The sequence below is a fragment of the Scomber japonicus genome, chromosome 12 (assembly GCF_027409825.1).
Source record: "Scomber japonicus isolate fScoJap1 chromosome 12, fScoJap1.pri, whole genome shotgun sequence".
NCBI lineage: Eukaryota > Metazoa > Chordata > Actinopteri > Scombriformes > Scombridae > Scomber > Scomber japonicus.
The window spans coordinates 22,743,331-22,768,861 of record NC_070589.1 but is presented as its reverse complement, the minus strand read 5'-3'; the positions used below and the strand labels follow the sequence as shown (position 1 = coordinate 22,768,861).

General features: G+C 38.4%; 1 protein-coding gene across 1 annotated transcript in view; it reads right to left on the bottom strand.

The window, feature by feature from the left end:
• The window catches only part of pde1cb (phosphodiesterase 1C, calmodulin-dependent b), a 98,077-nt gene that overhangs the window by 23,177 nt on the left and 49,369 nt on the right, over positions 1-25,531 (bottom strand). The window lies entirely within an intron of this gene.

Below are 25,531 nucleotides of genomic sequence, written 5' to 3'. Positions count from 1 at the left end.
TCAGCACCAGGTCTCTGGTATTGTGCATGCTGGCTCACTGACGCGGCTTACCGAGACACTTAATTGGAACAGGGCCATCGCTAACATTATTAGTTCCACCTGCGCTTTTCCTGCTGCGACAACTCAAAACGTCTGCTTTGAGAAAGGTCTATTGATACAAAAAAGAAAAAGACAGACCAGTTTGACAGGCCATGTTTGGGCTCATTTGCATGTGTCATCATGCTGAATATTTAAAATTAAATTAACTTTGCAGATCTGGGTAGTTCTACAATGTGCTTTTTGACATCACAGACAACTTCTATTAGATTGCCTTCATAACTGGGTCAGTGTTGCTAGTTCTGCCCTTTACTGGTTCACATCCTTTTTTTTTATTATCTTGAGCACACAAACTATAAAGGTTCTTTTAAGTTATCAATATTTTTATCAGTAGAGTTCATGGTGACACAGTGTTGTAGGTAAATGCCAGTAATGTGGATTTAAAATTCTTTAAAAAAAATTACATTATAGAGATTAATAGGCATACTGATGGTATATCATTTGGGTTTGTACAATTTCTTTTCTATTAGAGAATTTGCAACATAAAAAATGAACCTGTACAGAAGGTTTAACCAAAAACCAATATCTGGTTCAGTCTTATGTCTTATTTAGATTTGTTCTGAGCCAAACTTAATAATTTAAACATTTGAGTAATACAACTTTGCAAAACTGGCTGTTATTAAAATCCAATATCACTTAAAGGATCAAACATATTGTTTATGTTTATATTTTTCAATAGTAACTCGCTTATGGCCATAGATCAATGTGTTTAATGTTATTTGAAATATGTTCAAGCCCACCAAATATAGCACCAAAGAGAAAAAAAACACAACTTAATATCAATTTCTGTACTCTGCAACCTCTTGCAGTATACCGCCTGCTGCTGTGTTGGAGGTCATGCGCCCTCTTTCACAGTGACTGCCCACAGAGGCTACGGTCGTTGTTGAATTATTAAGCAGAGAGGTAGGAGAGTATAAGGTTTCAGATGCTCTCATTGATTACATTCCCTGACAGCAGCTGCAGTTTTACCAAGTAAAGGCTGCAAAATGTCTTTGTGAACATGGTTGAGGAAAAATGTCTTAGTATAAATATTTAGAGAATTCTTCTGATCCAATTATTCTTCTTTACAGCCAAAGTTGAAGCTAGACCCTGAATGCATTGTGTGTACAAAGGGGAACAATTTCAACACCTCCATATTTTTTTCTCTTTTCCACTAGCATATCTTTTAAATGTTGAATTAAGCTCTTAAAACTGAGGGATGGCTAGCAATCTAACCTTCACTACCATAATGTCTACTGTGAAATTATAACGGGTGTAAAATGCTGAATATAATCCACCTCTAAAACAGTTATTAATTCCATTTCCAAGCATATGAAAGTTCAATGAGATGCTTAAGAAAAAGAAATATATACATTGGATATCCTGCACATGATTAATATGTTTATTTAACTGTGACAACAGCTGCTTCATGTGGTAATATTGCTCTTAAACTACAGCTATTTTAAGAATCATAAGGAAGTGAATGGTACGCTGCAGCTCTAGAATCACTGGACATGTGATTTGGTTGGCTCTAATGATGGTTATTAAGAACAGCTGTGTGCCAGTGAGCTTCCCTGCTAATGCACAACAACAGAAAAACACCATACCTTCCACAACAAAACTACTTGTCAGACTACAATTCACTGAAAAATGTTGTGTCTTGTACCACAGTAGTGCTAGCATGCTGTGCCTATTTGGAAAGCCCATGTAGAAAGACATTAGCGCATGCACTGAGAGACATGCTTCATCAAAGGCCCATGCTTTTGTTTGTCTGACAATTTTCTAAATGGAATGCCCAATCAATTGTTGTTGTTCAGTCAAAAGATTATTTACTAGAGCATCCCGGAGGGCTTTAGAGTGAGAATGAACGCTTTTACACAGTGTTCAGAGGAAAGAAGATACTATTTAGATATCTTTTTTTGAGCCTTTGATTGTAAAATGTGAAAATCTGAAACTCTGTCCTAATTGTGCACCCTTGAGTCATTTGATTTTAAAACCAAAAAGAAAAACTTGTGTAATGACTAGATGAATGTCAGGATGTACAATAAATCAACATGTCAGCCAACCAAAAAAAAAAAAAAAAAATTGGCTCATTTCACCTGCTGTCATTACCAAGGGAGGCAACATGCTAGGTTAATAACACGGGTCAATCCCAAAGTAACTCCTGGGCATGTAGCCAACTGAGAAATTCAGTGTAAGCCAGAAAAAAAGCTGATACAGTCGGGTGGATGAGCAACAGCCATGCAATTTGCTATGGTTGAACACTTAGTGGTGAACTAGTGAACTCATTTTCATTATCAGCTTCTCACTCTGCAAACAGGATAAAACAACGTAATCTCTCATTAAAAAGTAGTCTTTAAAGTACACCACAGAAAGTGCTGTAAGCGAAACAACCTCATACACAGAAAAATAACAAAAAAAAAAAAATCCACATATAAAAGAAGAAAACAATAACTGACTGTTGGGATAAGAAAATGTGAACATACTGTTTGGCTGCAATCTTCATAACTGATTAATCCGTCTAAATTTTTTTTTTTACAATTTATAAAATGTCATAGAACCAACATATCGCAAATATGTGCTTTATAAATGACTTAAATGAAGAATCAAGTGATCATAATTATTGACATTTAATTTTCTGTCAGTTGACTTCAATTGATAAACTACCTGTTGCCGCTTTAGATGCTTTAAAAAAACAATAAAAAAAAACATTTAATGAAGTTGATAAAGTTATTCACCAGATACTATTAGAGTACCATAATGCATGTAAATAATATGAATATGATGACCTGGAAAAAGTTGCACATATTACTTTCCTGAGAATATTACTAATAAATATGGATGAGATACAGTTGACAGTAGTGATAAAAAGGTGAAGATATGGGACTGAATTGTGACTATCAATATATGTAAAGGGACTGAATACCAGCTACAGTGTGGCAAAAATATGAATGTTTGACACATACTGAGCATATAGCACATAGTGTTTTATAGACATGTTGGATGCTTTTTTAACTAACTGTGAATATTGGTCACTTTTGGAATCAGTTCTCACAAAAATTAATACAGGCTGACCACAGTCACTGTTCTCTAGTGGAAAAGATATATTAGTATTAATTCAAGGTTAAACAGTGAGGGTTTTTTCTGAAATCTTTAATTATCTAGTACATTCATTTGCAAGTATCACATGATGTTCACGTTGAAAAGCCTTGGGACAAATGTGTGATTTTGGTCTTTATTAGTACAGTTCACTTTACTTGGTGTGGCTGCAATAGAATAGGATCAGCTCAAACTTCCATCTGAAAGCATTGCAACAACTAGCTGCGTTTTAGGATGTTAACCATGTGTGCTTCACCACCCTCGTGATGTCTCCTGTGTGACAGGTCAATATTTGTCTGACAGCAGGAGTCAGGCAAGGTCAGCTGGAAAAGCTTGACCTGCAGTACCTCTGATATAATGGTGTTGAATCATGTGAGACTCCTGGCATGCATGCCTGGGATGTCATGGTGTTGGAAATTGATATGCAGTCTGATGTTGAACATGTCATCACAGACCTTTCTACTTTTTATGTGAACTGTAGCTAAAAGTATTTGCCAGCAAAGAGGTGGATTAGAGCAATATGTTCAAATCTGGATGTGATTGTAGATGACAGGTCAGTGATTTTTGCCTTTTTTGGGACTGTAACTGGCCTGGAAGTTTAAGTTAAAGGTGGGAGCAGTACAAATAAGAACAGGTTAACTAAAATGCAAAATGACTTATTATTGGAAAAGCATCATTTTGCTTTTAGAGTAGCTGAAAACACACATTTAATTCATCATTATTCCATGTGAGCTTTTATGATTCAAGACATGCTCACTTAGTAATTGTCCTGTAAACAGAATTGCAAATGGACTTTCAAATAGTTTTTTTTTATTATTAAAAGATAATGACAAAAACAAATTATAGTAGCAATCACACAGCATCCCCTAGGTAAATAATGTAACAAATAAAATCCCTAATGTTGTCTCACAGGTGCTTTTTTTCTACTAAATTAACAAATTCCACTGGCCGCAGGGTTAAGCGAAACTGTGACAGTGAGGCAAAGACATGAGCCTCCAGCTGTCTGCCTCTATATCTGAAGATGAGAGATTTATTTGTTTTCCCTCGTAGGGGTGAGCAGAGAGCACAGGGAGGAGATTAGAGTTGGAATTCAGGTTGAGAGCATTTTCCTCCTCCATTCTTATTGCCTTTAGTTCTTTGGCCTTGGCTGACCCTCTCTTCTTTCGGTCGGGGAAAAAATGAAAGGACTGGAGAGATCTGGTGTCAAACTAAAGCCGCCAGCATTGTATAGTGGGGCTCCACAATGATCAACCTCTTGACAGCTGTTGTGACTGCCAGAAATGAACATGGAAAAAAAAGTGAAATTAAACAGCAGAGGGTAACATAGCAACAGCTTTCTCCTTCCGCTAAGAATCCTCTAAAGCTATAGCTCTCTGCATACCCACTGGGAAAAAACATTTAAAAACTGAAATGTATGCCATTCTGATCTGACTCCAGATTAAAACAGGTCCATTTCTCTTTTGCGAAGCTATAACAAACAGTCAGAGCATATTTTCCACACAGCGGAGAGCAGGGGAGAGGATAAATGGGACCGGCTAAGCAAAGGGGAATAAGAGCAGTGCCAGGATGCAAAAATTGGTCACCGTCTGTGTTCCAATGACATTCTAGCCTAGATGGTGTGTAATCAATAGCCTGGGGTCAATGTAATCAACGAAGGTAGATTAGCGTGCTTTCAGAGAACACACAGGTTTCAGGCTGATAAGCAGAACAAGGCCTGTGAAAACATGATGACTCAGTTAAGCCGCGGTACCACATATTCCACAGCCTCGACCGTGATTTGTGACTGCAGCAGGTTAGTCAATAAAATGTTCGAGTTCTGGGACATGTACATTTTGACAAAATGGGTGGGGCGAGGCAGGAAAAGAAGGAGGCATGGTTTAATTTGGAGTTGGCTTCTGATCAACTGAAAACAGCTCAGTGCTCAAGCTGTTTTGTATTGATTATGGCTAACACAACACTGTTTCTCCTGCATTATACAAATCACTTGATTGGGAAAGTGCTTACTGTTGCAAGAATACTACTGTATATGATATTACATACCACAGTTATCACATGTTTCATTTATAAGTGAGTGTATAGCATCTTTAAATTATTCTGATGGGATGTTGTTTGAAGAAAACAAAACAAATAATCAACTAGATGGAACCAGAAATGTACCCTGAGTGACTTTAACTCAATTGTATTTGATTACACAGCTTACTTAAAAAATATATAGAAATGTAAAATATATACAGAAGTCAGAGAACATTGTCTCTCAGTGTTTCTTACAGTTTTCAGCAAACAAAGAAGTCTTACATGTTATTCATCTAAGGACAGTCAATCTATAGAGAAGCTCTCCATACAGCAGAGCCAAGTACAGAATTCAATATAAATATTACCTTATATGGAGACAGGAGACTCCAAAACCATAAAACTCCTGCCAACATATGGAAGCACACTCTTGAGGTTTATATCAACACAGTTAACAAAGGAATAATAAGTAATAACTGAAACTAAAACAAAGTGAATGAATGATAAAAATCAATGCTTCATGCTAGTTTACTTTCATAATGGTATAACTGAATATCGTTGGGGCAACTTGGCCTCTGTGAACAATTATAGGCACCACAAGTTAGTTTTCCATTGTGACGTGACAAATGTGTGATTTGTATGGAAAAAATCACACAAAAAAAGAAAGAAACAAGCTAAAAAGTATTTCTTTTAGCTTTTTTTGAAGCAACATTTTTATAAAATTGTTGCGCATTGTGAAATATTGTCTTTGCATTGAGGAGTATTACTACCACAGACAGCATAATCCAGTGTGTCCTCTTTTTTAAATGTCCTTCAACTCCTCCCTCCACACTCGCTCTGTGCTGCTTTAGAACATGAGCTAAATTACTTAAATTGTATGTAAATACTAAATGTTAATGTGACACCCACACTTAGCGTTGGTGGCCATTTAGTTTTGGGTGGGAAAAGCAACAGCAAACTGAACATTTCTGCTGCTGTTGATGGCTCTAATTAAAATTACAAAATAGTGCTGCAGTGCATACAAGCACACTCTCTGAACAATATTGGTAACTCCTTCAAAAAGTTCCGATATCTGTTCTAAACAAAGCCTTTCCCGTGGGAGGTTGCAAATGACAGATGTGACAAGAATGGCGGGGGACAGAAGAAACCTTAAAAGAGATCAGTGGTTGGCTGAATGCAGCCCACTCATGTCAAAGTCTGCCAATCAAATACACCCGGAGAATTAAAAAAAAAAAAAAAAAATCTCTTATGAACACTAAAAAATATAGAGAGTCAATCCTTCAGCTCAAAATCATTTGTTCAAATTGTAGAAGGTGTAAAAAATTCAGTGGTTGCCATTTTAATGCAACACACAGAACAACTACATGTGCCAAAGCTTTACTGTACATGCAAAATAAGATGACAGATATTCATAAATTGGGTCATGTCATATATTGTTAATATAACGTTTAATTGATTCTTTGTTCTGCACCCACCGTACAGTAAAACTTTAATACAAGACACCAAACACAAACCCACAAGCTATTTTGAGATACTATGCAGACATTTGTTTCTATAATCACTGAAAATAAACATAATTAGCTGTGCCATAACATCAACTCAAAATGTGATGATGCAACTTATATATTAATGATGTGCTAATATATTAATGTACAGTATGGCATGTGCATGGAACAGAAACAGCATGTCAGTGTTCGACAAATTACCACTTCACTTTAACCTAGCATGCCACCATCTTCAGTGGTCATCTCTATTTAAGGTTATGATGTTTTTTTACAGCCTTTGATGCAGCTGTGTTGTATCTGAACAGTGATCCGCTCCAGGCAGGAGTTTTGTTTAAAAAAATATAACATGCTTATCCAAAGTGGATTGTGAAGGCTAAAGGTCAGCCTAATTCAGATGCTGAACATTCTTCCTCTTGGCCCAAATTAAAATCATGTGTCTGTCTGGTTTGCCCACTGGTTAGAAGTATTTCAACAAGCAGGCTGGTAAACATAACTGTGTGGAGTTTGCTCATGTCGCACTGCAATATATGCTGCAATGAAATTCAAGCAGATTTACTTTTTGATGCCATTTAGAGCTCATACGGTAATGTTAAAGGTTGTGTCGGCCTGCTTTATGAGGTGGATCCTAAGCTTATGAGGCTGAGTTGATTTACACATACATGAATGTAAGCGCAGCATGTTTGCTGTGTAAATATTACCTGTATTCTGCACATACACCTCACCAGATCTGCAATCTGACCCATTTTAACAAAACGTATTGAATATTATTTCAGAGCTTTGAAGACAGGACAACATTAAAGCACATAATGTATAATTTTTTTCTGTGTCCGTGGTCATATTAATGTGGATGTAAAGGCACAAAGCTGTAAGAAAACCATCTTCAGTAAATTTCAGCCTGCACTCCGAGTCAATGAAATGCGATGGACCATTTGGCAACAGGAGAGGGTGGGTGTTTGATTTACCAGCAGCCAAGTCATCATTTTAAAAGGTTGAAGCATTCATCTGTCATATGGCCCTTTCATCGTCCCGCTCAATTCTCTATGTATTTCCAAGCTCCATGTGAAATAAAGCACCATCAATTCTGAATGCAAACCAAGAGATTTAATTCAAGTTCAACCTTTGTAGGTTTACTGCATAGTAGAAGAGAGAGATCGTTCTCACCCAGACAAGGACACTAAAGGTCATTTGTTGAGAAATTCTGGGTCTTATTTTTGTAGTTTCAGCAATTGTCTCTGTTGGTTATGATTATGTTGTATTCTTAAAAGCAATTGACTAGATGTGGGCATACAGCAACAATGCTCTAATTAACTCTAATGGGGCAAAAACCTTGACTAGTGAAATGATCAGACGGGTAAAAACAAAAGTTAGCAGTTTAACCATTGAGCTCACCTGAAATGATATATAATAATATCTCATGGATGCACAGCTATGACTGCCATGCATCAAAAGTTGCTCCCGTATTTCCACATGTTGTCACCTTCTGAAATCTCAGTTCCTAATTTTCTCAGTGCAGTGTTATTATGACAAATAGATATGACAGCATAACTACTTTAAATCTTAAATGTTTTGACTGTTGTGGCTCCGATGAGACCCTGCAGCAGACAGTATTGAAGTATAGCTACACAAATTTTTATTTATTTTGCTGCATCCCTTTAAAACAGGGTATTCTTCACATTAAGGGAGTTATGATAAGATTTAACCATAAAGGTTGTAGGTCAGAAAAACAATGTTGTTTTTGTAAAAGTATTTGGGTTTTTTTTTGTTCTTTTTTGGAAAGCACTATTAAATGATCTTTTTGTTCTTTACTACTTAATGGGGACTTGTTGAAAGATGGCCCCTTTGGACTAAAGCTTGTAAGAATGACAAAAAATCCTCATGATTAAACTTTAAATTCTCATCATCAGTTTACAAAAAAGATGTCCTTCATGCAGATTATTGCAGCGCCTCATCTTCCACAGACTGACAACCTTGACAGAGAACATTAGGTTTTGACTAGATAATAATACAGAGGCTAATAAATATACTATGAATGTAATGGGGGTGTACTGTATTTGTGTTGCATCTGTAAGAATCAAAAGCCTTTCTAAATCCAAGCTACATTTCCTTTAATCCCAGTAAGCAATTTGGGACTTCTGGGAAGTCATTTGTTCTACAGGGAAATAAAACAAAGCCAGCAGCTTAACGAAGCGTAGTCAGTCTGCAGACAAGCAGCATTACAGCCTGACAACAGTAAGCACTGTGGCAGAACAACATCAAACTTTGTGTACCTGTAGGTGTGCTATGTGTGTGGGTGCTTTGGTCTGTATTTCAGCAGAATTACCTACAGTAGACCTAATCTGACAGAGTTAAAGACATAGTTAAAGAAGGCAACATCCACCAAAGCACATAAGAGTGTGGCTGGCAGCCAAGATGAAACTCTGAGAGCTGACTAGTCATATAAAGTAAGACACTGCAGTGCTGACATAACTGAAGTAAAACATTACACCTGCTTGGAAAACACTCAAAGGAAATATGTTCTAAAATAACCTGGTGTCTAAGTAATACAACTATAGTTCACTTCATTTATAACACAGATGATATGTTATTTTTCGTCGTGAACACTGTATAAGTGGGTAATTCACACAGTCTGAGCTGATACCTATATCCGGATTTTGGTGACACAGATGCATCTAACAGATAAGCTACATGTGGTTAGAAGTTTACTATTTTTCGCCTGACAACTAAAGTACCCATATAAAGCATGCATAACTATCACGTTGTTACCCTGTACAACGTCAGGCCTGCATCTCTTTCTCATGGTGGATCTGCACAAATGTGATCACTGGGAAATAACACCAGTCACCAAACACGCATAAAAACTGATAAAGAAGACAAGACCAATTAGTACGGCCTTTTCATGACTCACACCATTAATTAGTAGAAGAGGGAAAATGGGTAGCGAGGAGGGGAGGTCAAATAGAAGCAAATGAACTCATGGTAAAAAAGCGAGCTCAGTGGAACGTAGACACCACAGCAGGATGGCTTAATTAACGATTTAATGGACTGACTAATGACTGTACTATTGTCTGCCTTTCATTTTTGGCCTCAAATAACAGCACAGATAACAGATTCAGTTACACATTATGGAAAAGCGAGTGTTTTTGAAACCTCCTGTTACAAATCTATTATTTCACATCATAGGGATCAGCTACAGAGAGCCTGTTGCTGCCAGAGACACTGAATGTTTAACATGCTCTCAGACACAGTGCATTTCATTAAGTAGGCCATTAACATAATAGGAAGGAGCAGTATATCAGCTCATATGAGATGGTCCATCCATAAACACCTTTTCTTAATGCACATTTTATAGAGGACGTCTTATCCTGCTGACATCTATATACTTATTTAAAACCTTTTATTATGCAACTGTCCTTCCATTCATGAAGCTCTGAACTTTTATTTTTAAACACTGATGGGACCATTAATAAATGATGCATCTTACGCCAGTTTAAGGTCTTTGCAGGCAGAGGTTTGTGCCCCTCATATACTTGAGACTGGATGACTTTAGAGATTGCAAAATGGGTTTTCAAAATAAATGTTTTTAATTAATTGTAACTATACAGTATATAAACAAAAGTCGCTTTGTATGTTTTTATTTTTTTTATTTAACTCTGCCTGCTACACTCAGCCTCCCCTCTCTACTTAGTCTATTCCAGCTACAAGCACTAAGTGGTGGCAATGAAACTAGTAGAGCAGCCCAGCCACAAAGTTGTGTTGAATCGTTGCAAATTGCGGTTGAAGAATGAATAACCAATCTCAGCTCAAGCACTAAAACTTTTTTACTTCAATGAATTTGTAAATTACTTCAGAATTTCCCTGTTTAAAGGGGGCTTTATTGGACAGTGGACAGTAGGGTAGCAGTCAAAAGGCAAGAGAGTACGACATCTAACATTGGTCCCTGGATGGGACTGAAACAGGGTCGCTGCAGTTATGTGGCAATAACCATTAGTGTTAGCTTGTTGTCTTGGGCTATTATTAATAACTTTTTGTCAAAACAAATTTGTAGCACTGAAATGCATCCTATACAACATGATGGACATAAGAATTTCTACAGAGTTATGGGCTAAACAGCGTAAATAAAAACAGTAGCTACATGTTGGTGAGCTTTCTTTTCTTAATTGATTAAAATATAAATTGAAAACTAATGTTAGCACTGAATTGAAAGCCTTTTCTTTCACATTTTCTTGATCAATATTGCTATTAACTGCAAAATACAGTGTGAAAAAGTGTCATTCAAAAATATGAACATCTAGACAGTTACTAAGGAAGGCAGTCTGATAATAAATACGGAAGCCAAATCAGATAATTATTTGAAACAACTTGTTCCTGTGTAAACACTAACATATGCATTGTGAAACTGTGCTCACTGTAAAAGATGCATGACACCCCGGGTCTGGTGGTCAAACCAGTGGCTGGCTGCAAGGTTGGAAATCACCCAAAATGTAGTGATATACTTAAGAAATTAGTCAGCGGTATACCAAAATTATATTATCAGTGTGTGAAATCAAGATAACCTTTAATATGCAAAACCTAACAGACAGACATTGTCTGCATTTACCACCATTTAAACTTCTCTAAAACTTTTGCCTGTGAGAAGTGAAAGAAGTACATTATTTAAAGCCACCAAGGCAAAGCAACATGTAGCTCTTATTTGCATAAATAGCTTGAAATACAGCGCCCAGATATGCCTGAGTTATTCCCTCTGTTATACTTGATTAGCAAATCCAATGGAGTGAAGCAGCTCTATCAAACGTCCAACACACTACTGCACAGCAAATCCAGTCTCTTAAAATGCAACAGACAGTTTAGTTATTTGAAATTACAGGAACCTTGGTGTGTAATCAAAGTTCAGTGGCCTGACACAAAACAACCCGACTGCAATAATTGACCTCACTGAGAATTTGTACAGCTCCTTTCAGTCCAACAAGTCACTTGGGGAAAGGATGAACATCGCAGTGATGTAACATTCATATCCCTCTGCTGTATCTATGGTAAGTCTTCCACTATATGGACGGTATGACAACTTCTTGTCCTTGTGCCATATGTGTCAGAACACTTTTGATACACTGGCAATATGTTTCACTGTCAAGGTAACCAAAACTAATTCCTGCTAATTTATTGTATCAAAAAACAAAACAAAATAAACTACACTAAGTCTCTAATCTCACATTCAAATCCCCTCTGTGATTTCCCTCCAGTGACCATACCTACAGTACTACCCGTGCCGTCAAACATGCTGACATGTGTCACTACTGAAGTATAATCCCTAACGCGCAGTGGTGAACGAGTTATGTAATACAAAAGATTAAAATATGCATCCCATGGTTCGGGGAGGTCTAAAGGAGACAGCGTGAGAGAGGAATTGCGTGTGGATGTGTGGCTTAGTGACAATATGCTGTCAAGTCAACAGGGGTGGAGTTAAAGTAAAGTGTTAGCCTTAAATGGCACTGACCACATATTCAACAGAGTGAATGACTCATGATGTGCAGGTGCAAACAAGGCCTAATAGAATTTCATTGAAAAATGAAATATTTGGTCTACATGAGACATTTCTGAATTGCTGACACGACTGAAATGATTCAGAGGTCTGCAACCAGGCGATATTAGTAACCAGTAATTATAGCAGTGACATATTGGTGTACTAGTTTCGGAAATGCGAGGCATATTTTCAGGTAAATGAATATGTGAGAAGTGTATAATTGACTTTTCACTAAGCCCTGTCCTCTTACTGGTGCTACACATGTCAAGCTTTCCAATCTGGAACAAAGTAAATGCATTTTATGATCATAGCTGTTGCAGCAGTATCATGGACATTTGTGGAACCCTGAAAATGGGAACCCTGTAAAGCCATTAAATGTCAGTTTGTTAGCTTCACACATGATGATGACCAGTGTTGTATAATGATGCAAAAAAAGATTGACAATACAGGTTTCAGGCAAAGAAGTTGGCAGCCTTGATGATCAGTGTGGGAGACATGTAATTCTCCTATTGCAAGGAAGTTGTCCAGCCCTAGTATAGTACAAATATATATATAATATCAGACTATTTCTGTCACAAGGAACTGACCATATATAGCGAAAAAGTTGCACAGTCAGGTTTGGCAAAAAAGCTTATTTTCTTAAGGGAGCTCCACGAAGCCTCAGCTGCAAAAAGGACTTTTGGGAGCTGACCTCCCCTTAAAACACATGCATGAACATTAACTCTTAACTAAATCAACTGTACCAAAAAGCACCCAAAGGGGCATGTTGGGATTGGATGGAGCTGCAGTATTAAATAGTGTTGGAAGGAGCAAATCAGCAAAATAACAGTGATTAAGGAATTATAATGTCAGTAGAGAACAACTGCATGGATATGAGTGTATGTTTTTCTAGCCACTCAACTGTGAATGAGCCAATGGTTGTGAACTTTATAAGTAACAGATGTCAATCAGCCAATACAAGTGCAACTTGTGCAAAATCCAGAGTGATCCACTGAAACTAGTAGCTAAAAATGCCCTTTGAACTAATGGGGAGGTTCCTTTTTGGGGATAATTACACTGATGATGCTAACCCTATACTATTTATAGGCCAGGTCAGCCAGACATACTAACATTATTTCTTCTGTTAGAGCAGACACACATACCCTCTTGCTCTTCCTCTTGTTCTTCTACACTCACCATAACGTACATTAGATTCGATTTGTTTAATGGATAGAAAGTGGCCATAAACGAGTCTGCTGTGTGTCAACATAGAAATTCAGACAACCTGGAGGGCGAGGAGAAATATTTCAACCACTTGGACTGCAACCGTGGTACTTTTGGAAATACTAACAAGGTTTTTTTTTACCAACATCCACACATCCCTCCAATCCAATATATTGCTCGATGATATACTCTCTAACAGGGTAAAGTGCAGTTTTATATGATGGGAGAGGTTACCTGTGTTGTCCACCATGTCTCCAGTTCATAACAAGGTCATCAAATGCCAGTAATTCACTTACAACAATCTAATAAGGTAAAAACCAGATTTTCAAAGGTCACTGAATTCCCATGTCAGATGAGTCATGCAGGCTAGAGATTAAAAAAAGGCTTTCTGTCTGTCTCTGTCAGCCACAAAGGCATACATACACACATCAAGTGTACACTCTCATATGAAGTTGCGAACCTGCAGGCAGTGGTAGAGTTTGCAAAAGCAATTTTGAAGGCAGTGCATTAAATCTCTGCAACAGTTTCACAAATCACAGTGTGGAGAAGGGGTTTCTCATCTCCACCAACTGCCACCAGGGTAGCCTTGAGCAAACCATTTAACCCCAAGCTGTTTGCGGTCAACAGTGGAAAATTGTAGAATATAAGGCAGCTACCCAAAGTCAAATATGTGAAATCACATTAATGTTAAGCAAGGAGTTGCTGAAAATAGAATTGCAATATATGAAAAAACCCTGAACTAATTGAGTGTGAAAAAAAACCCTCAAAAATACAACATACTCACATTCTACAATTAGATCTAATCACTGTGCAACACTTAAAACTTCTTAATGATCTAAGAATAGAGTTTGACCTGGGAACACTCTGGTTTCACAATCAGATGTTAATTTTAGCAATCTTTCCAACACTGATTAGGTAGCACGCTGGATGCCAGCAGCAGGTGTTGTCGTTGCCAAACTCTGCTGCTAGACTAATGATTTTAACTTGGATTTTTTCCAACCTGTCAGGCCCATGAGGGCACAGCAAACTTAAAATCTCTGAACAATAACAACCAATCAGGGGGCAATTAATGTGCAACAAAAAAACATTCTTGTGCCGTGTAAAGTGAAGATGACTTGGAGAACAATTCAAAAACACAATTACAACTGAAGACCTGTGAGTAAATAGGATGAAGCAACAGAGAGAATAAACTGGATAACACCATTACACAGGCAGCTGGAGGAAGGTAGGTCACAGAGGTGTCAGAAAACAAGGGGAACAAGAGGACACTGATATGCATTTGTGCAGGACACATCTGAAGTGAAGTCATTAGATTAAATCAGATTGTTGATTGCAAGAGGAGTTTCAGGCAGAGGGACAAATAACAAGTAAAGATGTAGGATACAATTAAAAATAGAGTACATGGATGATTGTTTGCTTGTTGCATTTTTGTCATTGTGTTGTTTGACCCACCTATAGAAATGTATCAGTGTATGTGTGTGTATATGAATGTACCTCTGTTTCTTCATTACTCCAGATGTGACATTTACATTATCCTTGTTTGCATTTAATTTTCCAACCCACCACACAACATAAAATGTCCCTTCAGTAAAACATCTCTGTGCCTTATTGTCCATTATAAAATCAAGCTTGAAACAGTCAACAGGCTTCTTGTTGTCTTCCACTATTTTGACCTCTTCCAGCTCCTGGAAAAATGCATCCGTTGTCTCGGAGGCATCACAATATAACTCTTGATTTGGGCTGTCTTTGCTTCAGGCATTTCTTGGAACCCCTGAACTTCTTGATCAGACCTTCATGTGTTGGCGCATAGACTCTTTGTCCTCCATCACTTCATTCTTGCTGGCTCTCTTTTCTGCGTCTGTTTTTCCTTTTGCAAGGTCTCCTTTAAAGAGGTTTCAGGAAACCCGGCTCTCCAGCACTGATCCTCAATGTCACTGCTGCCTGAGACATGCTTTTTTTAATTCATTTGTGACCTGGAGCTAGGTCTCCCTCTCCCTCCCTTGAATTTCATGATGAAATCTGTGACTATCATCTCCTCTTCTACGTGGAGGTCCTTGTTGAAGTCTTTTCTGTTAACGGTTTGTTTTCATTATAAAGGTTTCCTCTGCTTCTGGGTTGTCCAGAGCATGCTCACAGTTTGAAAGGGACAACATTATGGTAGAGGTCACCGATCTGTTTCTGAAGAGCCTCTACAGGGGGACATCATTGTTCGCAAGGACCTCTGTGCTTTGGCAGAGGGTCTCAATGTGTCAGAAAGGGTCTCATTATTGCTACAGAGCTTCTTGAAGTGCTAGAGGAAGGAATTGTTGGTTTGGCAGTAAGATTTGAAAGGTTCAATGGTGATAGTCTGCTCCAACAAATTTCTACCAGTCTTGCTGTAAGATGCCACTTCCTGTTATTTAAAAAATCAGCTGTCCTAATAAATACAAATAAAATACTCTTGAAATTGAGACTGTGCACTGAATTCCACTGTCATCTTCGCTATTAGGATAACTAGTAATGTACTGTTTATACCACCATTGAGTATTACTCAAAAAACCTGTGCATTCTTCAGTCTGCACAATCTGAAATCTCAACATACTCCAGCCCTCTTTTCTCCATATACTGTACAAATACTGTGTGATACTGTGAGGTTTGCTTGGACTTTTAAAGTCTTTGTTATGGCCCTGAGCATAAGAAAAAGCTCACTGGCCTCCACTGAGAAAGGAATGATGTATTTCAGGATAATGGAAAAAGACACAGTCACAGACACGGTCATCTGGCAAATATTTTTCTACATTATTTTTTTGTCTCTTCCTCCTCGTCCCTCTCATCATTCTCACTACCCCAATAGGAACCTTAATTTACCTCATCTTCATCATCTTCACTGGTTCCACTTTGTCTCTTTTACATCCTACTGCTCATTCTATAATAAAAGGAAAGATGCCTCTGTAAGCATTTAGAATACAAGGTTGTAATGGTTAACTCTTAATACTGTACAGTGTACTGTTAGTGTCTTGTATACTTATAAATACTAACTACTAATATGAATCATATACTAATGTTATTATATTAATAAATCAGATTAGTAAATAAATTACTTCAATAGATAAATGAATTAATAAAACATTGAAATAAAGTTTTAGTTATTGTTACTGGCCAGAGTCGTGTGTGTGTGGAGGTGGTGATGGAGGTGGTGATGGAGGTGTTTTGGAGCGATGACCACTTTTAGATCCTGGCTACAGCGTCAGTCTCATGTGTCTGGTTGAAAATGCCAGTGCAGTGATCTGGTAAATTTGTGATACTGTCAAAGGGCAGGTGAAGGCAAAAAGTAAATCGAAGAGGTTTCAGCACAGGAGTACAGATATACATTTTTAAGATGATAGTAGGACGATATTGTTACTTTTTGACACATACTGATCTGAAATAATTATTGATTGTACATCTAAAACTAGAAATGTACACAATGTATGTGTTGCAGTTTTAACAAGATGCACACAATACCTACTACAATGCCAATAGCATAATATCCTGTAATAAAACCATTTAAAACATTTTATTAGGACTCTAAGCAGGAGATGTGTTAAAGATCCAGAACCCCCTGCGAATTATAGATGTGTAGGTTATATGTAGGAAAAGAGGGGGCTGGGCTGACATAACCTTAAACTGTCCTTTAAAGGTAGTCATAACCCTGAAGCGAAAAATGGCATACTGTAGCTAACCTATGGTGGTCAAACACACACGCACACAGGCCAGAAAGCTAATTTGATGAAAAAGGAGAGGTAGAGAAAAAGAGTGCTTTCAATTAGATTATCTGGTTGATTCTGAGCCAAAACATAATAACAGATAGTGTATAATACTCTGACTCTATCACAGATTATACAGCACTAATCCACACATAGTAGCTGTGTTCCAATTCAGGGGCTGCATCCTTCAAAGGACGCAGCCTTTGCGGCCTCTGAAGGCGACTACTTCGGAGGGACCTCCTGAAGGCTGGACCGCCCTATTTATTGATGCAGCCTTCCTGGCTGTATCACCAGATGTTCCCGCCCTTACCCTAACATCACGATTTCTGCCACTCAGGCCCACGAAAGTAAGAGAGAAAGAACAAAAGGAAGTGAAAGAGTAGAGAGAAAGTTTAAAAATGATTATGCCAGAGCAATTTTTGATGTTATTTTTAATCTTCCCTGTTCTGGAGGAATAGGAAAAGCAGCTCTGTCGGCGCCGATTTTTTTTTTTTTTTCAATATTCCAAGGATCTTGGGATATTGGAGGCCGCGAAGGATAGTAGCGGTGCATCCTCCAAGCAGAGGGAAAAGAAGGGCCGCATCTGTAGGCTGCATTCGAAGGAGCCTTCGAATTGGGACAGCCTTTGTGCGGCGTTGTGACGTAATCGACCTTCAAATGCGTCCTTCGAAGGATTCGAAGGATTCTTCACAGCTAGTGTTGCCCAACTATGGCTGCCTCAGTGTTACTTTGACAATGAGAGGTGTACCAACACAGAAACAAAGGCTATATTGCAAATACAGTGTCCTATACTTTTAAGCTACATTACCTCGATGCTGTTGAAGGGATAGATAAGTGTATTGAATCCACACTGAAGATATAATTCAGGTTGTTTATTGTAAATAAAACAATGTGGAAGAGATGATAAGAAATAAGAGAGTGAGAAGAAGCACAAAACATAGCTGTCCCTGTCCTTGTCCATGTCACTCACACACACAAACACACACGCAACCACACAGATCAATGAAGGTTGAAAAGTGGTGCACTGTGGTGGGGGTGGGGGGTGCTGGTCTGTCCTTCAACCTCTGGACAAACAAGTACATTGGAGTGCACTTTATTTGGCATTGGGCCACTTCACACAACATACATACACACACAGACACCGAAAAAAGACCTTGCAACTATCTTTATTCCCAAGGAACCGTTTTTTTAGTCTCTCACATATGGTATGGTCATTTCAACCATCACTTCTTCATACTGAACTCATATAAGCACGCTGAACTTTTCTACTGAATAACCCATGGAAAGATACCTCTTAGGCCAATACTTTGTTATTCATTAGTCCTTGGGTATTATAGAATGACTCATTCACCACTGTACTGTACAGCCAGGAAGTTATACAGTCTTATTATGAATCCTGTTATGTGCTGTCTACCTCTTATGGCCAGCTCCGCCGAGCCTAATAAAACAGGAAAATGTAAATGAGAGGTACAATATTTTGTTGATTGCTTTACAATCTCCTCCCTCCAAAGTGGTAATGTAGAAGAAAAGTACAAATTTATTGAGAAATGAACTTAAATTGATTGTGAAAAAAAATCCTCTCCCATTTAACATTTCACTGCTTTCTACTTTTCAACTAAAAATGTTCTTGATTGTACCACAAATCAAATCTATTTTCTATTTTCCATAAAACAGTATTTTACTTTTCTACTATATGAGACAATTGTGTCTAAAACTCTTGAACAGTAACAGCTCTCAGATTTACTTGATCAAAAATAATAAGACTTAAAAATGACGTGTCTTGTGTTTCTGTGTACATGTTAGCAATGTATTCCTCATTAATAGCATAGATCAAAAGGGGATATTTTTTGGTTGTCTGTAGTAGTAAACTACATATGTTTTCATTCTGAAACTTGACCAGATAAAAAAAGCATTTGAAGCCCAGATAACGTAGGGTTCTTATTACTCTGGAAAATAGACTTGGTTTGGTGTCAGTGGTTTTGATGACTGACAAAAAGAACCATAGATTTCTCATAGATTGCTGAGAAAAAAGTATGGCAGTGATGTTGTGTATTCTATAAGCACCAATACATTTTGAAATAGATTTATTAATATGGATAGCGTGGGACTACTTTCTCTTCAGTTGATTTCATTCTGATAACCACCTGTCAGTCAGGTGTGCATTGGTGTATACACTGAATATATATTCTCTTTAGAGCCCATCATCACTCAACAACCGTACAGGGAGTCATCTATTACAAAACCACAGTGAAACGCAGCCAGCATACATGTTTCACTTAGAATAAAGTACTCTTTATATTCTAGCCTTGCTTTCATTCAGTATAAAGGTAAAGAGAGAAATAAGTTGAGGGCCATTCTCTGAGGATGTTTGCTGTCAATTGTGGTGATGCAGGAAATCACTAACTGAGGTGAATAAACTATGATAAAAGTGGCAGATACACATACAGTGGGCAAACCACAAAATACTTTCCTGACATTAACTGACCACAGTAGTCTTAACGGCAAATATTTAAGTCTTGAATTTTTCCTTTGACACAGATCCCTTTTACTCTCAGTGGATTTGTCTCTGACCTTTTACTGATATCTTCAAGTTATACAGCAGCTTGGCTGTCTAGGCGCTGTCTTTGGTTAATGCTTGTTTATACAAATAGCCTTGTTATCACACTTCTGCTTCTGCTATGGTTTGAACATGTTAACTTGATGCTATCAAAAGATTGCAGAAAAAGTTTTGTGTTAAATTTCGTCCTGGTTCAATAGCAGCAGTCATGGTTGATGCATTTTCCATGTAAGTAGTGCTGCAGACAGTGTAGTGCAGGTAAGCAAATATGCAATGTAAAATATTTAGATATGTCAGTTGAGAAGTCTGATGGCCTAGTTATGTCCTTAAATCTGGTGGTACCTAAGGCATTGCTCCTGTATCATCTACCAGAGAGTAAGAAGGACAACAGTTTGGAGTAAATAGAGTTTGTTGTCCTCGCACCAGCACCAGATGCTTAGTGCCTTCACCTCCTCTCTGTAGGCAGTATCATTGTTGTCCATGATGAGGCCCAGGATGGTCGTGCTGCCAGCAAACTTAATGATGACACTGGAGCTTTACTTGGCAGCATAGTCACAAGTGAATGGGGAGTACAGGAGGGGGCTGACACAACCCTGAGGTGCTGGGCATCAGTGAGGAGGAGGTGTGCCTTCCGAAACTTGATACCTGTGAGTCGAATTGTCAAATATCCAGCCACAGATGGACGTCTTCAGTATAAGATCAAAAAGCTTAGAGACAAATTTTGAGGTAATGATGGTATTGACTGCTAAGCTGTAAGCTACAAAATGAAGAGAGTCCAAGGTGTCAGAAAGGGAGGAGGAGATTTGGGTTTTGGCTAGTCGCTCTGAGTGCTTCATTATGACTGATGTCAGTGCGATAGGGCGGTAGTCATTTAAACAGAAGGCCACCATTTTCTTGGGGACAGGAAACGATGGTGGATGCCTTGAAAGAGTGGGGAACATACAGTAGACTGAGTCAGGGAGATATTGGTGAACAGCTCTGCCAATTGATCAGTGTGCACACCGAGAGCCTGACCTGGGATACTATCTGGCCCCAGAGGTTTGTGGAGGTTGACCCCTGTGAAGGACCATGTTACGTCGGCCATTCGAAGAGTCAACATGGCAGCCTCATCACCCACATGTGGACATACAGTACGGCGGGCAATGTGTTGTCTGCTTCAAAACTAGTGTAAAGATACTGAGCTCGTCCAGTAGCAATGCAGTGGGCCTCCTTTAAACTTTCTGCTTTTATTCATAAATAAAATGAACTGAAAGTTGCAAAGCATAAGTTCCCATCAAACATTTTTTTATGACTCATAAAAAGTAACCCCCTCCAGCATCAATTATATGTGATATAACATAACAAGAGAAGGATGATAGCTGAAACCTACTGTCTATTGCCCCACAAGTGTCAGGGCTTACATTAAACATGTTTGAGGAAGTGTACAATATGTGAGACCGATGTTATTACTAAAGCAAACCATGCACATAAAGAGATATATACAGTTCCCGTGAACCTGACATGGCTATGACTGTGTAACAGTGAACTACTGTACTGAATGTTTATTTTCTGGAAAGGATGTTTAGTCCAGCGTGTCCAAAAGAGTGCAAAGAAAAAAAAACAGGGACAGAAAACAGAGTCCCAACTGCGTCACAGGTGTGATCCCAACCATTCGTAGTAGATTAACATCAAATAAAATACGTTTTATTCACATACTCACACAACTATATGAAGCAATTCACACACAAGCAGGTATAATGGATACTGTCATACACACACACACACACACACACACACACACACACACACATACAAACAGAAGCATGCAGCAGATGTGTTTATTAATCTTTGACAAAAGAGCTTTCTGCCAAGTGACAAATAACATGTTTCACTTTACTATGCCAAATCCTTCACTGTCCAGTGTTTATATAACAGCAAAGTACCATATCACTAATCAAGCCATTATCTACTTGGCTACCATCCAACAGAGGCTAAAAGCATCATTAAAAAAAATAGCTAACTGCTTTTAATTTACTTTTTTTTATTAACCACAATAACATTCCTATAGGCACATGATCAAAAAGTCTGCCTAGTTTGATCCACTCTCGCTGCTAAACATTTCTGTTGAATGCTGGCAGGTAGTGGCTAAAAAAGTGGACACAATGGTAGGACATGTGCATACAGGTGATACACTGATCCATTTGCACAGTGCTGGGGAGTGCACTGCTAGTTTCACTACATTTCCAAATAACTTTAATTTAAAATCATGTTATGAGATCAAATCAAATCATGTTTCCAGTGATAAGCTATTTGTTCTTCCAGCGATGAAGCACAACAAAGCACTATCTCTATATTATCTTATCTCATGAAATAATCTCAGTAATGATTGCTCTGTTTTTCACCTCTCTTCACCTCCTCCTCCCTGTTTTGTGATTTAAGAAATGGGCTGGTTTGATTGTACACAGCAGAGAAACTGCAGCATTGGCAGCTGCCGGTGAGTCCTTTAGGACACACACAAAGCGCTGGACATCTGGTCAACTGGTCAACTGGTCAGCTGGGTGAGATGTGGTCTGCTGTTGGAGTCTTTCCAATTCTTTGTCACTCTGTCAACCTTCTACTGTGGATGGGGCCCTTAATTCAATTAATTTAATGATATTGACGTTTTAAAAGTCATTACTTGTAAATGTGAAAGATATACTGTATGTGAATATTAATGTCACTTATTATTCTGATGCAGGTCCCACTTATGCACTCACCTATCAAACAGCACCTACAAATTAGTCCTGGTATCAGAAGCTTTGTCGCTTTTTCAATTGTGTACATACAAAAAATGTTGTTAAAACATAGCAGTATGTAGAACCGAAACCGAACCAAACAGGTTTTTAACAGTTCAGGATATGGGTCACTTCCCATAGTAGATTCTTGCACAGCTCAAGATACACCAGCATTGTTCATATCAATCTCATCCATTCTCCTTCTTTCTCCTTCTCCCATTTTGAAGACACAGCCTTTCACATTGGTTATGACAGAAGCTGTGGGCCACAGAAGGTATTTGAGTATTCTATAAGTGAGGTCTGTGACTCCCACTAGGACAGAGAAATGACTGGGTTAGCTTTAGATGAATGATGTGAGATGATAGACGGCTGAATGGAAAGAAAAACACAAATGCGGCACACAAACACACACACACAGATGGCTGCCTGGCATCACACATGAGTACACACACACACAGCATACAAAACACCAGAGGATGCCCGCAGTTTATCTTTCACATTATCTCACACCGTGACCAAATGTTCTCTCTCTCTCTCTCTCTCTCTCTCTCTCTCTCTCTCTCTCTCTCTCTCTCTCTCTCTCTCTCTCTCTCTCTCTCTCTCTCTCTCTCTCTCTCTCTCTCTCTCTCTCTCTCTCTCTCTCTCTCTCTCTCTCTCTCTCTCTCTCTCTCTCTCTCTCTCTCTCTCTCTCTCTCTCTCTCTCTCTCTCTCTCTCTCTCTCTCTCTCTCTCTCTCTCTCTCTCTCTCTCTGAAAAACACAAATAGAAAATAGAAAGATAGTTTCACTTTCCTTTGCAATCTCTCAGTCTACCTGCCTCTGTCCTATAGGGTAATACCCTTTGGACAAACAGCAGGAACCAAGGTAGAGGTGGGACGGAGAGGCAGGGAGTTGGAGGAAGGGTAGATATAAACAACGAGATTAAGGAGACAATCTGCACCATAAATCTGCAACATTATCTGCTGCAGGCAGCAGGAAGGGGAAGCCTTGTGAGCTGGGCTGGCACCAAGTAAGCCATGACGTTTATGTTTTCATCTCCGCTGTTGCATCAATTTTGGATAAAAGCCAATCATTTAGACTTTGTAATCAATCTTGTGAACAGCAATACATTTAGCTCAATAATGTCTTTCTAAGGTAGGCAAAGAGGGTGAAAACAATCAGTGTAGAAGCCCTTTGCCACAGGAGAAAATGCAGCGCTTGTGCATACTATGTCCCTCTTAGGATGTCACTTTGAGATTAACAAAGAAAAAAATTCTATTTAAAAGTGATTTGCCTCCTGGCGTTCAGATATTGAGGGGTATTTCTTGGCCAGAACGGAAAATCCCTCACACTAATGTGTATTCAAGCAGCTGTTTTTGGATCTGTGTGTACATAAACACACATTGGCGCTTAAGCAATGGAGCAAATGCATCCCCATCATTTTGTTGAGGAAAGCAAAGTTATAGTTTTGCTACCCCTCTTTTTGTCTTATTAAAAATATACTTATCATGGAGTCCCTACAATCAGGTGATTATATTAGTTATCAATACTGTCAATCACAGTCTATCAATCCAGTGTAATATGGCTATCTTACAGGGCTGCCAACTCTCACGCACTGACTGTGAGACTATTGCAATTTACAGTTTTCACACACTCTCATTGCCTGTGTTTATTTTCTTATACAGTTAAATAACAAATTCATAACTATTAACATTGCAGCGTGAAAAAAGGACAATGACATCACACAGACAGATAAGACAGAGCAGCACAGTGCAACAGCAACACTGCAGCAGAGAGTTATTCAGACCTTGAAGATGGCCTTGTGAGTATGGAAAGCAGTAACCAAGTTTAATTCAAAGGTTTATCAAAATCATACGGTGATGTGTTGTAAGGCTATTTCATTTATATAACTTGTTTTTCCTTGTTTGACCTTGAAGATGGCCTAATAGCCATTCTTCTAAAATCATTTCCTGTCCTGATCCACCAAATTATTTACTGTTGATGACTGCTGATAAATTCTTGGTTTTAGTAGCGCTGACAATGTAACTAATCTAAACTAGTGAAGGTGGCTGTTTCTTTCTTTTCTTTACAAGATTTATTTTTGGGTATTTTTGCCTTTATTTGATAGTAGATGGCATAGAGGCTGGCAGGAAACAGGGAGAGAGAGGGGAATGACTTGAAGCAAAGGCCTCTTGCTGAAATCGAACCTGGGACTCAGCCATTATGTGGCATGCACCAAGGCGATCTGCAGGTGGCTGTTTCTTGACTTAAGGTTGTTTAGAAATACAGGAAATACATTTTTTTTTACAATTCTGTTTTTTGCATAAAGGTATTGTGCATCCGAGAATGTGTGTCTCTATGTTTTTAGTTTGGGCATGTGTACTGATGCACAAACTGAAGGGTGTCTCTCAACACCTGTGTGGCTTAGAAAACCGTGACGCGATGTGAATCATGCTAACTGAGGCAGTTAGCTCAGAAAAGAAAGGAGCACCTGATGTGAAGTGTAGGGGAATGAAAAGGGATAAAAGTGAACAAAAAAGAAAAAGACTGGATGAGAAGAATGTAATTAGCCCTAGATTGGAGTTTCGTTTGAGCCAGGCAATTACCTCTCTAATCAGGTAGTAGGAGAGAGGAGAGGAGACGGGGATGGGGTGAAAACAGGGAGAATGATGGAGTGGAGGGATCATCAGTGTAACAGTGCTTTAAGCCACAGCCAGAAAATAGAATGTCAATTCCTGCCCAGCCAAAAAAATGCAGTGGTTTTATAAGACTTCTACCTAAAAACAACAGGTTTATTCCTATATTGGGTTACATTACACACACATTGTGGACTAAAACAAAGAAAGACATCCAAAACCCAACAATCCCACAACAATTACAGAAGAAACAGCGAGTCATTCAAGGCTAAAATTGAGGTCTTAGGCTTACTGGGCTTGTCTGTTCCCAAAGACCACTTTTATATCAAAATAGCTCTGCTGACTGAATCAGATTCACTGTCTGGCGAGATTGCTTGTTACATGTACAAGAGTTTAAATAGGTATAAGGCATTTGATTTAAAGGGTAACGACCCTTGAAAAATAATACTTCACATCATATATCCTGTACCTTT